The 13881-nt window shown below is 41.0% G+C and overlaps 1 protein-coding gene across 1 annotated transcript in view; it reads right to left on the reverse strand.

The window, feature by feature from the left end:
- The window catches only part of LOC117402019 (E3 ubiquitin-protein ligase Rnf220-like), a 127189-nt gene that overhangs the window by 107675 nt on the left and 5633 nt on the right, over nt 1-13881 (reverse strand). The window contains exon 2 of the mRNA XM_059008343.1: nt 6427-6558. The gene's annotated coding sequence lies outside the window, so the exon portion shown is untranslated. The remainder of the gene's footprint in view (nt 1-6426; nt 6559-13881) is intronic.

Consider the following 13881-nt stretch of genomic DNA (forward strand, 5'->3'; position numbering starts at 1 on the left):
CTGGTGGTACTGTGTTACACTGTATTACAGTATACTGCAGTTTTGATAGCCCTAGGCTGACTGAGGAATATGTCCAGGTTTGGGCTGTGGAAAAGGCTGCAACCCTAGTCAGTCCAGAGCACTCGGTAACGGTTAGAGTGAACCGCAAAAAGAGCGGTAATTAAACAGGAAGTATGAGTAATCACCATGGCAACAGGGCAAACAGGGCAAAAACAAACCAATAGTGATCTCAGCTTCCTGGTATTAGCTGAAATCAATTTCACAGCAAACCACATTTTCCGCATTTGAATCATATTTTAAATAAATACTGTTTAAGCGTCTTGGTTACAAACTCACTCTAGTCTTGCTGCTGCTGCACCCAGTCCTGGGGTTCAGGGCTCCCTTCAATGAAGTCTATTATTATTGAAATAGCTCAGGAGACGGGAACTGGGGCAGGGTTAGAAACTCACTCTAGCCCTGCTGCTGCTGCTGCTGCTGCACCCAGTCCTGTGGTTTAGGGCTCCCCTCAATGAAGTCTAATATTATTGAAATAGCTCAGGAGACGGGAACTGGGGCAGGGTTAGAAACTCACTCTAGCCCTGCTGCTGCTGCTGCACCCAGTCCTGGGGTTCAGAACTACCTTCAGTAAAGTCTTAGTGAAATTATCAGCATCCACAATAAGGTACCTTCTTAGAATTTTGTATTTATTTATTTAATTTTATTTAATGCACCCAATTTTATAACATACTTCACAAACCTCAGCTTCCACAAAGAGCAGTTGCCATGGCAGCACAGCAAAACAACACAGCAACACAGCAGGCAACAGACAGGAAGTGGAATGTAAACCACCGCTTGAAAGTAACAATGAAAGCACCAGAAACGTACCCACAGAGCAGGGAAATGATGTCACGCAGCAGTCAGCGTTTTCCTGTCTCTGTCTGACAGCTCTGCGGTAAAGGTCACACAGTCGCTGATCATGCTGGGTCAAATCACTCCCTAGGCAGCACCCTACCACCACAGATACTAGCGAGTTTAAACATAAATACATGCAATCAAACTACCAAAACTTCAATATATCCTTCTTTATGTTCATGTATATAGTTAATTTAATATTTTAAACAGAATTCCCCATTAACTTAATAGGTATCATAGCTTAACAGTGCTTTAATTAGACAGCTCAGTTTAAAAGTAAAATGACTTTTGTTTATTTCAATGTTACAAAATGTCTATGCACCCTGAAATCTAATAAATCATCATATAGTTACCAAACTTTCATTTAGAAATTGGTTTTCCTGGTTGAGAGAAAGAGACGGCAATCTGTCTTGAGAGCATGCTTGCAGACTTCCCCAGTACAAAAGGTGACATTTAGATTGTGCGAGATCCCTATAACCTACACAATACATGTAAACATTAATACATTATAACCACAGTAGTGTTTGCACTGCAGGATGTGTGCAGTTTGAGCTTACTGGTTCAAAGTCTTTTCCATGCACACATAGATAGTGCACACATGCAGTCTCATCCACACTAATGCTAACATCATTGAAAAGCAATGGCTCTCTAACGGAGGGCTGTTCTGATTGCTTCCAGACATTCCTAACTTGTTAAAGCTTAAACTTTTTCAGTGTGTTTAATCATAAAGTTTAAACGCTTTGGAACTCAAACTGAACATAATATCATTAACAGACATTGCAGAAGACATTGTGCCCTGCTCCCCACTGTGCTAGGATAAGGCATGACTTCAATCATTTAGTAAATCAGGCTATAATCAAATGTTCTGTATTTCTGTAATTACACCTGATTCATATTGCATCTCTCTTAAACTGGGACACAACTCAAAATAAAGGGGGCATTTTCAACACAACTTCATAAAAAAGTGCAAATTCTAGGCCATTATATTTAGGGTGCTGCGATACTGGGAGGTTAGGACCCCCGGATCTACAGAGTGCACCCTGAATATATGTGGCAGGAGAGGGTGTTTTTTTTTGGTGGTACTCCAGCACTGCCCTCTGTGTTACTGGTCTGTGTTTATAAACCACAGGGGCACTGGTGTTCTTCCATAGTGATGTGGCTGCATGTGAACCCAAAATAATTTTAACATTGAAGACACTGAGAAAGACTTCTACTTGAAATGTTTGTCATTGAGTTTACATTGAAGACACTGAGAAAGACTAGTGGAAACGTTTGTTACTGAAAGTTTCTTTCAGTATTTTCTAAACTTTGCACTGTTGAGTTTTTAATAGTTACATATGGCTTTACAAAGATTTACAAATACGTTCTTTAACGTTTCATCCACTAAACGGAGATTCATACCCAATAAAGAAAAACTTTTTATTTTTTTATTATTATTTTTTTTACACAGTATCTACTCCATGTCCTTGTGCTGTAACAAGATCTGACCAAATAAAATGTTTACAACAAAATGCATGGGTGTCGATTTTCTTGTTAACTAAAGGTGATTTGCTGTATAAGATGATATTATATAATATTATATCAGAAACAGGAGGTGGACGCTGGATGACCCGATATGAACAGCAGCCCTGTATTAGAATATATATTACATGGCAGACAGCGAGTGAGTTACTTATTAAATCCCTCTCTCAACTCTTTTCTTGCTCACATTTAGAACTATGGAGTGTAAAAGTCTGTACAGACCACCCATCCACAAAGTCACTCGCACACACACAGATATAAACACAAAAAGACACAGACATGCTCTCACACACCTGTACAGACACACTCTCACATGCAGACACACACTCTCACACACTCATGCACACAGCACTGCTCACGCGAGTCGCTGGCCTGTGCTAACGTGGCAGATTCTCTTTTTATTACCATCACTATTGGAAGGCGTGGGATGCAGGGAGGCCAGCAGGGCAGTCTCCACTGTGTTGTCTCACACTCTCTACTCAATCAGCACGGTGCAGATACACTAATACCACATGCAGGTCGCCACATGATCTCTGTCACCATACATGTGATGGGCCTCATGGGCTTCTTGTTTGATGCATAAAGAGATCAAATTATCATTTAATGAAGGAATATTTTGTTAAGAGACACAGATGAAATGGAATAGGGAGAGTATGTAGGGTCGTGGGTAGCTTATGAGGTTCGCTTTCTCAACATCTGCACCAAATCAACCCACTGATTCATAAAAAACAAGACAAAAAGAAAGGCATCATTGGAGCCGCACACTGCTCTCTGCACTTCGTCCTCGCTCTCTCACGGCCGCTCTGCACAAAGGTCTCAATAACAAGAAGTATAAAAAGAAAATATTTCAAGTCATTACAGCATTTCAGGAAATGACTGTTTGTGTCTGATGGGCAGTAAACGTAGTCTGTGGAGAGTTATAAATATCCACTGACATCACAGCCTCGTTGCCCTCCTTCAGTTAGTCACCACTGCATTCAAATCTCAAAAAGCACAGGTGTGCAATCAGACTCCCCCTTGCAGAGCGGTTTGAACCAGTCCAGTTTTACATTCATAATCAGACTCCCCTTGCAGAGCAGTTTGAACCAGTCCAGGTTTACATTCATAATCAGACTCCCCTTGCAGAGCGGTTTGAACCAGTCCAGTTTTACATTCATAATCATACTCCCCTTGCAGAGCGGTTTGAACCAGTCCAGGTTTACATTCATAATCATACTCCCCTTGCAGAGCGGTTTGAACCAGTCCAGTTTTACATTCATAATCAGACTCCCCTTGCAGAGCGGTTTGAACCAGTCCAGTTTTACATTCATAATCATACTCCCCTTGCAGAGCGGTTTGAACCAGTCCAGGTTTACATTCATAATCAGACTCCCCTTGCAGAGCGGTTTGAACCAGTCCAGTTTTACATTCATTCTGTGAGCTTAATAATAACAAGACTCCCATTGGAAGGCGTCCTTGTAATTACTTAAATGACAATAAGTATTGTATTTGGACTGACAACACTTTTCATATTATTATTATTATTGGATAAATGCAGACGCCTTTATCCAAGGCGACTTACAAGTATTACAATAGAAAATTCAATATTCAAAAATATTGTATACAGGGCAGTACAGAGTTATAATGCAAAATTAATATTTAAAATTAATATTTAATACAATATGAAATATTACAACTAAAATACAATATGAAATAGGATGCAACAAGTTAGGATTACAACAAGTTATATCTACAATGACATAATAGTAGTGCAAGGATAGTGCAAGAGTCCAGTAACGTGGTTCTGAGGTCAGGCAAGTCCAGTCACAAACTTGAGCATATTTAAAATCCATATTTACTTTAACACTGGTATTCACATTGCTTGTGTTCTGCCATTATTTGCTACCCGACACTTTTTGCCAACTTCCTATACTGCGCATGCTCACCACTGTTTATTCAGTGAGAAACAGCTACCCAGGTTAGAGCGCTTTCATTTATACAAATCGAGTATCAAGACACAGAATTATTAGAATTACTTCAAATGACAATATAATGCATATTATATGATCGATAGGAAAACTATTACGTTTTTGTAAAACACCCATTTATAAGGTTAGCAAAATATATTTTATTTTGTGTGACAAGTTCTTTATTATTATCATTATTTAGAATGAATGAGAAGATTGCTGCTGTCTAATATTTGCAAGGTTGGCATTTTCAGACACCACAATACGGCATGACAGAATTTATTATTGCCTTTTCCCTATAACAAACAAGGATGGCAATTTCTGACAACATTTTGACACCTATAAATTGTCAGAAATTGCTACGGGTAGCACATTCTGACAGGGAGGCACATTGACGATGCTGCTGCACAGTAAGTTTCAGTCAAGGTCTGAAAGGGGGTTGTGCATTTCTTGAACAAGGGCGCCTTCCTGTGGCTCACCCAGTAAATGACACCACCCCCTCCCCACACACACACACAGAGCTAAACTACAGGAGCTTATGATGTTGTGAAGAGTGGCGGCTGACAGCCAATAAAAACAGGGAGGCAGAAAACAGGCAGCGGGTTAGGGTTAGAGTTAGGGTTAGCAGCAGCAGAATCGTATTATTGTATTTGGACTTTAAATATTATTATTATTTATTTGGCAGACGCCTTTATCCAAGGTGACTTACAGGTGTTACAGGGCAGTACAGGGTTACAATGCAAGATTAATATTTAAATACAGTATAGTTTATAGTAAGTACAAATAATACTACTAAAATACAATATGAAATAGGATGCAACAACTTATAGCTACAATGACATCATATTAATGCAAGCCATTTACTTCAAAGTTGATTCTCTACTTACCCATATGTATTTATCCCGGCACAAACGGATTTTGGTATAGGAACAGCAGGCATGCATGGCACAGATAGCAAGCTGGCATGTTATCCAATGAACTCAAACTGAAGTAACTGGGGTATTTCCGGTGTTAAACCGCTTTGGGACACTCATTTCAAAGTTGAATCTCACACTGGGGGAACCCCTCTACCTCAACCATATTCAGTGCTTAGCTAGGGGGCTGGTTTTAGCCGTGCGTTATTAACCATCAGCAAAAAATCTCCATCCGCCCCCGAAACTAAATCCTGGCTACGCCACTGCATATGTATTTATCCCGGTCCAAATACAAAAACAGCAAAACTCATACAAAAATCAGGGACGTCATCATCTGCAAGACTGTAACTCAGTGAGAGTTCCTGCACTCATCCAGTCTGCAGTAACGAGGTGTGAACTCAAAACCTGTCATATAGTAAGAAAAAAAAAATCAAACAACCTCAAGTGTACTTTTATTTAATATATAAAGCATTCTAAAACAAAGACCTTTCAAACAACTTCTTCTTCAGATTAAGTTGAGTTCAATGAAAACCTTTCCTCACCTCGGTTTAATAATATTTTATGCGCCGAGTGTCTAGAAGAGCGAGTGCGAGCTGTTATTGAAGCTGACACCCTGGGATCCTTCAAGAAGCTGCTTGATGAGATTCTGGGATCAATAAGCTGCTAATAACCAAACGAGCAAGATGGGCTGAATGGCCTCCTCTCGTTTGTAAACTTTCTTATGTTCTTAAGAGCCACTGTGAGCTCTAGTTGTTGATTATTCTATATATCTGAGCTCCCATATAAATAATAAATGTAAATAAAAAGATTCAATGTACATTTTACTGTTGTATCGTCATTATTATTATTATTTATTTCTTAGCAGACGCCCTTATCCAGGGCGACTTACAATTGTTACAACATATCACATTATACATTATTTCACATTACTTTTACATACAATTACCCATTTATACAGTTGGGTTATTACTGGAGCAATCTAGGTAAAGTACCTTGCTCAAGGGTACAACAGCAGTGTCCCCCACTGGGGATTGAACCCACGCCCCACAGGTCAAGAGTCCAGAGCCCTAACCACTACTCCACACTGCTGGCCGTCATGCTGCCTCGCTGTAATTAAGCAACAATATCAATTTAGAAAAAGGTTTAACACTTACTTTACAGATTAATTTCTTTCAGTTTCGGGTCGATGTTACAAGCTTGTCCTCTCAAAGTGTCTTGGGATAATGGACCCAGCTGCCTTTAGATTTACCTCCGTCCATCAGGGTGCTGCTTAATTACAGTTGTGCCTATGGCCAAACAGACGTTCATGAAAAACGAGAAAACTAAAAACGGGATATAAATAAGCATTGACTAAACTTGTGGGGACAAGGGGACATGCTACCTAAAAAGAGGGCTGTCCCGGGAAAACTGGAGCATTACTACTACCAGCACTACTACTAATAATACTATTATAATAATAATAATAATAATAATAATAATAATAATAAACAACAACATTTGAATATTGTATTTTCTATTCAAATACTTAAGTCACCTTGGATAAAGGTGTCAGTTAAATTAATAAACAAATAATAATAATAATAATAATAATAATAATAATAATAATAATAATAATAATAATAAACACAAATGTCTTCTCAGTTCATGAAAATTAGTACTGTGTTATGATTAAATCTAATTATTGATCTTAAGTCATATATTTTCATATGGTCATACAGATAAGTCATATGCTTTGAGTTCACACTTCATTTACAAACCGCTAACCAAGATCATGCAACAGTCTCCTGATACAGGGGTTGTACCGACAGACTGGAAAATAGCAAACGTAATACCGATCCACAAAAAGGGAGACAAAACCGAACCAGGTAACTACAGACCAATAAGCCTGACTTCTATTATATGTAAACTTATGGAAACTATAATAAGATCCAAAATGGAAAATTACCTATATGGTAACAATATCCTGGGAGACAGTCAGCATGGTTTTAGGAAAGGGAGATCATGTCTAACTAACCTGCTTGATTTTTTTGAGGATGCAACATCGACAATGGATAACTGCAAAGCATACGACATGGTTTATTTAGATTTCCAGAAAGCTTTTGACAAAGTCCCGCATAAAAGATTAATTCTCAAACTGAACACAGTAGGGATTCAAGGAAATGCATGCACATGGATTAGGGAGTGGTTAACATGTAGAAAACAGAAAGTACTGAGTAGAGGAGAAACCTCAAAATGGAGCAAGGTAACCAGTGGTGTACCACAGGGATCAGTATTAGGTCCTCTGCTATTCCTAATCTACATTAATGATTTAGATTCTGGTATAGCAAGCAAACTTGTTAAATTTGCAGACGACACAAAAATAGGAGGAGTGGCAAACACTGTTGAAGCAGCAAAGGTCATTCAAAATGATCCAGACAGCATTCAAAACTGGGCAGACACATGGCAAATTAAATTTAATAGAGAAAAGTGTAAAGTACTGCACACAGGCAATAAAAATGTGCATTATAAATATCATATGGGAGATACTGAAATTGAAGAAGGAATCTATGAAAAAGACCTAGGAGTTTATGTTGACTCAGAAATGTCTTCATCTAGACAATGTTGGGAAGCTATAAAAAAGGCCAACAAGATGCTCGGATATATTGTGAGAAGTGTTGAATTTAAATCAAGGGAAGTAATGTTAAAACTTTACAATGCATTAGTAAGACCTCACCTAGAATACTGTGTTCAGTTCTGGTCACCTCGTTACAAAAAGGATATTGCTGCTCTAGAAAGAGTGCAAAGAAGAGCAACCAGAATTATCCTGGGTTTAAAAGGCATGTTGTATGCGGACAGGCTAAAAGAATTGAATCTATTCAGTCTTGAACAAAGAAGACTACGCAGTGATCTGATTCAAGCATTCAAAATCCTAAAAGGTATAGACAATGTCGACCCAGGGGACTTCTTTGACCTGAAAAAAGAAAAAAGGACCAGGGGTCACAAATGGAGATTAGATAAAGGGGCATTCAGAACAGAAAATAGGAGGCACTTTTTTACACAGAGAATTGTGAGGGTCTGGAACCAACTCCCCAGTAATGTTGTTGAAGCTGACACCTTGGGATCCTTCAAGAAGCTGCTTGATGAGATTCTGGGATCAATAAGCTACTAACAACCAAACGAGCAAGATGGGCTGAATGGCCTCCTCTCGTTTGTAAACTTTCTTATGTTCTTATGTTCTTATTACTGCAGACTGGATGAGTGCAGAAACTCTCACTGAGTTACAGTCTCGCAGATGATGACGTCCCAGATTTTGTACGAGTTTTGCTGTTTTTATTAGAGAATTTGTTTTGGGTCGGGTTAAATACATATGGTTGACATAGAGGGGTTCCTCCTCTGTGAGAATCAGCTTTGAAATAAGTGGCCCAAAGCGATTTAACCCCTGAAATACCCCAGTTACTTAATCAATTTGTGTTAATTGGATAACATGCCAACTTGCTATCTGTGCCATGTTTGCCCGCTTTTTTTTGTATCAAAATTCGTTTTGGGCCGGGATAAATACATATGGGTGACCCCTCTACGATTATAAGCAGCACTAAGACCTTGGGCATAGGGAGCATGCACTTCATCTTTAGTAAGGGCAGGTATTAGGTTTCACCTGAAGTATGGGCAAGGCAGCTAAGGTGATTGAGGACGTTAGCACAGCTCAATCACCTAACCGCCTCAACTGATAATTTGAATCAGCTGCACCTGATTCCAGCCTGTGTAAAAGCTGAGGCTTGGAGTCAGAGTGTAAGACTCGACTCTCGGCCCGGCCCAAAAGTCTGCATTTGACTCAAGTCATACATAGTCTTCATGATAAAATAAAATGCACAATCAGTTTTGTTTTCAATGACCGCAGCCTTCTGATGCGTACAAGCAGGGCTGCCAGACACTCCTCTCAAAATCCCCCCTACCGGTGAATAAAAAATCCCCCATTTTCAGCTACAGACTATTATTAGGTGTACTTTGCATGGACATAAAATATGAGTGAATAAATAAAACTATCAATGCAGATGTATTAAATATATGTAGATCTTACTAGGGCTCTAAAAACTGCGGCTTCCAGGAGTAGAGCTTCCAGGCAGTTCTGTTCCTTGGTGATGTTATACATGTTGCTGTTGAACTTCTGCAGTATTTGTGGAGTTGGCTGAAAGCTCCTGCAGTCCTGTCCCCTCCACTCCACTTTCCAAAGTTTTGCACTGAAGTCGATTTCTTAGTTTTGTTTTCATCATTGGAACAGTGCTGAAAGTTCGTTCCACTGCTGCATTTGATACTGGCAGTGTCAACATGGCGAGAGCAAGCTGAGCCACATGATCAAACCGCCTGTCCCTGCAGCATCCCTATCTTCACAGACCTCAAACCAGAAGGATGACTCGTTAGCTGTTTTGTCCCAGGTCTTGTTGGTTAAACTGGACCATTGCTTTTCAGTTCCTCTTATCTCTTGACAAACCACCTGGAATTCCTGAGCAATACTTGTGATGGGTCTCTTGAGTTGTGATAATGCCTCTTTTGGGTGCAGCATGTCCAGTTTCTCCAATATGCTTATATTGGCTGGTAGTCGAGCCCACAATTGATGTGCCATCTTGTGGCAAAGTGCCCACCCCTTGCGTATTTATTTATGTATGTTTTCACTTCTTCTTCTTCTTCTTATTATATTGTATTTTTATGCAGGCGGACGAAGCCGTCCATCTTATTATTTACTGTTTGAGACCGGTGTAAAAGCCGTTCTTATAATGTGTAGTCGGTGGGGATGGGGTTAAAACCCCTTCCCTAGAACCCTCGTGGGAATGTGGCTGGAGCCTTAACCCTTTGCGGTCCTTTGTCGGACTGGGTCCAACATCATTATAGCAACGCAATAAACGGGTGTCTAGTTGTTTTTTCTCCGGAAAAAGCAGAGAAAACCATTAAATTGCCGAGTGGGAGCGACAGGAGCAGAGACCAGTCGAAAAAAATAAATAAATAAATAAATAAATAAAAAGGCGTATCTCATGAATAGTCATACATGGTATCAGGTATCAGATAACGGGGGTGGTCGTAAGTAAACAAGTTGGCTGACTGAATCAGCGCACAGAAAACACAGACATTTGCAGAGCTTTTTTGAGATGTTATAGTAATAAAATAATGACTTGGATCGCATTATTGAGGAGTTTGGTGATAAAACGAGTGATCCGGAGATGATCGATCAGTATGTACGACTATTATTATTATTATTATTTATTTCTTACATAGGTGAACGCTATAGCAAACGAAAGGGTGGGGCGGGGCTGGAGATGCCTAGTGAGTGCTTTGTTGATATGCAGGGCCATTTAAACCCGTTTGACTGTGGAAAAAAATACTTTTAAAAAGTGCGTCTAAAATTAACTGCGCGTGTGAAAATTAATTAGACCTGGCGTGCCTGACGCGCAATTAATAAATGGACCGCAAAGGGTTAAGGTAATTAGTGTATTAAATTAGGTAATTAAGGCTCCAGCCACAGAATATAAAAAGACACACTCCAGGCTTATTGAGGGGGAGAGTGTCAGAGGAGAGACGTGAGTCTAAATGAATAGAAAAACAATTGCTACATCGAAAACATACTTGTTTGAAAGTGTTTGTGTTTGTTTTACTTTGGCCAGAGTGCCCTTTGCTTTGTTTTGTGTGTTCTTTTTGTTTGATTATTAAATACGAGCACAGCAGCGCTGTTTTGCTGTACACACTTTGTTATTATTTCATTTCCTGGTCCGTGACATCACCACACCTGCGCACTGCAACCACTCTGCCACATATGGTGTCCTGCGTGGGATAAACGCCTCCAGGGGCCGGTTGTTCTAAAGGGATCCGATCCCGGATCCGGGCTCAGATGTTGATCTTGATCCTAGTTGCGTTGTACTAAACGGATCAGAGCTCAATCTGAGCTCAAATCTGAGCTCAAACCTGATCTTGCTTTTGAGCAGGATTAGAACTTGATTCCACTTTTGAAAAATTGAGGAACTAAACAAGATTGAAACAGAGATGATTTAACGTTTTAGAAAACATTAAGCAACAAGGCATTTAAAAGTAGCTGTAACAGTACTGTATTAAGATAATATCAAATTAGAAAAAAAACAACTTTGTACAATACTAGTTTGTGTTTAGCTATATCTGACATTTCTGTTTTCGTCGTAAAGGTGATTTAAAAAAAAAAAAAATAATAATAATAATAATAAAAAAATTGGAAGGCTGGAGCTGGAGAGACGGCTGCGGGGAACTGGAGGACCTCCTCAGTGGTCTGGAGGACCAAGGCTGGTGCCTTGCTTGTGGGGTATATGGGCAGACGGTGGTTGTCTGCTCCTTCCAAAAAGAGGAGGAGGAACCAGCCCAATAGAGGAAGGTGGAGAGAAGGAGCAGGAAGAGAAGGGGGAGAGGAAAGCTGCAGCAGCCACAGGTGTGGTGATGTCACAGAGCAGGAAATGAAACAATAACAAAGTTTGTACAGCAAACAGCGCTGCTGCGCTCGTATTTAATAATACTATGTAACACAATTTTTGGTTCCTGGGTAGTAAGTGTTATTTCCTAATTGCTTATGCCTCAAAAGTATAGAAAATGGCTATTATTCCCCACAAACTTTGCTTTTGTGACCAGGACAGTGATATTTTGAAATGTACCCATTTCCAATGAGAGAAAACGGGCGAATTTGTGTCTTTTCGTTCACATAAAGTCAGAAAAAAACAACATATGAATCCAAATTAACATGTATTTATACTAAAGTAATACAAAAATAACAACAAAAGATTTAGAAGTGAGTAGTTTTTCGAGATTTACGATTATACTGTAAATCACTTTCACGAATCAGCCCCCAAATGTAGTCTCCCATCATGTTCTTGTTATACTGTCCTTGATAGCGGCGTTCAAAGTCCAGTATATCCTGGTGGAAGCGCTCGCCTTGCTCCTCCGAGTACGCTCCCATGTTCTCCTTGAATTTATCAAGATGAGCATCAAGGATATGGACTTTGAGGGACATCCTACAGCCCATTGTGACGTAGTTCTTCACCAGAGTCTCAACCAGCTCCACATAGTTTTCGGCCTTGTGATTGCCCAGGAAGCCCCGAACCACTGCGACAAAGCTGTTCCAAGCTGCTTTCTCCTCACTAGTGAGCTTCTTGGGGAATTCATTGCACTCCAGGATCTTCTTTATCTGTGGTCCGACGAAGACACCGGCTTTGACCTCTGCCTCAGACAGCTTAGGGAAGAAGTCTTGAAAGTACTTGAAGGCTGCCGACTCCTTATCTAGAGCTCTGACAAATGGTTTCATAAGGCCCAATTTGATGTGCAGTGGTGGCATCAGCACCTTCCGGGGGTCCACCAGTGGCTCCCACTTGACGTTGTTCCTCCCCACAGAGAACTCGGTCCGCTGTGGCCAGTCCCGCCTGTGGTAGTGCGCCTTGGTGTCCCTGCTGTCCCAAAGGCAAAGATAGCAGGGAAACTTGGTAAAACCGCCTTGGAGACCCATCAGCAAAGCCACCATTTTGAAGTCTCCTATGACCTCCCAGCCGTACTCATCATACTTCAAGGCGTCCAGCAAGGTCTTGATGCTGTTGTAATCCTCTTTGAGGTGCACCGAGTGAGCCAGGGGAAGAGACGGGTACTTGTTACCATTATGGAGCAGCACGGCTTTGAGGCTCCTGGATGAGCTGTCAATGAAGAGGCGCCACTCATTCTGGTTACAGGCGATTCCGATTGCCTCGAACAGACTGGTCACATTGTGGCAGAAGCAGAGCCCATCTTGACGGGTGAAGAAGCTGGAAAAAGGTTGGTGACTCTTCCTCTGATCTGCGACTTGCACACTTTCATCCAACAAGTTCCACTGCTTGAGCCTAGACGTCAAAAGCTCGGCACTGGACTTGGTGAGACCAAGATCTCTAATCAAGTCGTTGAGGTCTTTTTGGTTGGGGTAGTATGGGTTTCTCTCCTCAGCTCCACCTCTGAAATTGTCATCTGGATCTACAACGTCTTCCTCGCTCTCTGACTTGCTGCTCTCTTCTAAAGACGGCTGCTCTCTCTCCGGAGGAGTGGGTACGGGGAGCTCATGGCAGTGTGGCACCGGGGCGATGGATGAAGGAAGGTCCGGATACGTGATAGCAGGTGCATTCTTGCCAGTCCGACGTTTGGAAGGGTCCACCATGCAGAAGTAGCAGTTGCTTGAGTGGTCAGTGGGTTCCCGCCAAATTCTTGGGATAGCGAACTTCATGGCTCTCTTTTCCCCTCTGTACCATCCTACAAAAATACATTTATTTCACCCATGACTAATGTGTAAGCAGGGCCGTGTTAAGCCAATGGGCTACATGGGCTGAAGCCCGGGGCCCCGCCTCCTAGGGGGGCCCCCGTCGTCCCTGTAAAGCAGTGGTCCTCAAAGTGGTGCCCGCTGGCAAATTCTGTGCTGCTCGCTTATGCTGTGCTTGTACGTACTCGACATATTTTTTTCTTTCCTGAAGTACCTCTGCGATACGATCATCCAACTGAATATCTGCATTTTCTCTGCGGTAGCCCAACCATAAATTAGCTGGGTGGGACATTAACTCTGTCTGTTTCAGTTGCAGGTACTGACAGTAAGTTTAACCAATAGGAGAATCAAA

Source organism: Acipenser ruthenus, chromosome 36 (genome assembly GCF_902713425.1).
Source record: "Acipenser ruthenus chromosome 36, fAciRut3.2 maternal haplotype, whole genome shotgun sequence".
Lineage (NCBI taxonomy): Eukaryota > Metazoa > Chordata > Actinopteri > Acipenseriformes > Acipenseridae > Acipenser > Acipenser ruthenus.